Here is a 1,340-nt window from a genome sequence, read left to right as displayed (position 1 = left end):
ATCCCCAAGTTCCTGTGGCCCGGGGTGGGTCTCGAATCCCTCAACTGAAAATGAAATCTCATCCTCAATCTTAACTCTCCTCACCACCCACAAACGCACTGCAACTGAGTGTCTGGGTGATAATAGCTGGCCTCGAACTGGGCTTTGCAAACTGTCTGCACATTCACTGTTTCAGTCTTGTGAGGCAAGCAAAGCAGGCACAATTGCTCCCATTTTACAGAGGAGGCGACTGAGGGCCAAAGAGGTGAATCTATAGCTCCATATATGGTTGAGTTGGGTCTCCATCCAAGGATTATAACTCAGACTAAAGCTGCCAGGTCAGCCCCAATTCATGGAGAACCCCATGCACAATGGGATGGGACCGTTGTAGAGCACCAGTCCTTTCTTCCTAGGACACCTTAATCTGGAAGCTCCACTGAAACCTGTTCAGTATCCTAGCAACACACAAGCCTCCACTAGCAGACGGCTGGTGGCTGCCCATGAGGTGCATTGGCCAGGAATCGAACCTGGGTCTCCCTCATGGAAGGGGAGAATTCTCCCACTGAACCACCAATGCCTCCTCGCCTAAAGCAGTGCTTCTCAAACTTTAGCCATCAGAAGCCCTTGAGGGCTTGTTATAACACAGATGGCTAGGCCCTAGCCCCAGAATCTCTGAGTCCCTATGTCTGTAATGAGGCCCAAGAATTTGCATTTCAGCAAGTTCTCAGTTAAGGGTGATGCTGCAGATCAGGGGCCCACACTTTGAGACTTACTGGCCTAAAGCTTCTGCATCATACTTCCTCATCATGTTAATAAAGGAATGCTTCCTGCATTTCTGGATGGACAGATTTGGGTCTTTTCCAAAGAATCTGTCAATGGCAGCATATCTGAAACAGAAGGCAGGAGCCGCAGCCTCCAGCCGCTGGGTGTCACACGTAAGGAAAGAGGCCGGATGAGAGAGGCTAGGGTATCCCAGGTTTGCTGCTTGAACACATGGGGTTAATTCTGAATCCCTTCTGGGAAGTGCACGTGATGGGCAAGGAGGAAGGTGGAATTATTGCTTATATACAGAACCATCAAGGTCTTGGCTGTGTTAAAGCCCAATCATTGCTTCCAGGTAGTAATGTGTTTTAGGCAATGTCTTCTGCTTGTGCTCAGCAATGCATGAGTCTCAGAGCAGTGGCCAGAGAAATGGCGAATCGTCCTCTATTGAGCGAGTGATAATGGAATCCAGGAGGTGGAAATTACAAGTCGAAAAGTAAAATCGATGCCCTGACTGTGAAATGACAGAATGCCCGGTGAGGAACTGTATGGAGATGCACCCCTGCCCCCCCGCTCTGCTCCGACCTTTAAGATTCCCA

The 1,340-nt window shown here is 49.5% G+C and overlaps 1 non-coding gene across 1 annotated transcript; it reads right to left on the bottom strand.

Annotated features, from left to right (window-relative positions):
• Positions 1–485: 485 nt before the first annotated feature.
• On the bottom strand, positions 486–556 carry TRNAG-UCC (transfer RNA glycine (anticodon UCC)). Its single transcript has one exon. It is a non-coding gene; the product is annotated as a tRNA-Gly (tRNA).
• Between the last annotated feature and the right edge of the window lie 784 nt (positions 557–1,340).

Source organism: Elephas maximus, chromosome X (assembly GCF_024166365.1).
Source record: "Elephas maximus indicus isolate mEleMax1 chromosome X, mEleMax1 primary haplotype, whole genome shotgun sequence".
Lineage (NCBI taxonomy): Eukaryota > Metazoa > Chordata > Mammalia > Proboscidea > Elephantidae > Elephas > Elephas maximus.
The sequence above is the reverse complement of the archived record's forward strand: the minus strand, read 5'-3'. Positions and strand labels throughout refer to the sequence as shown.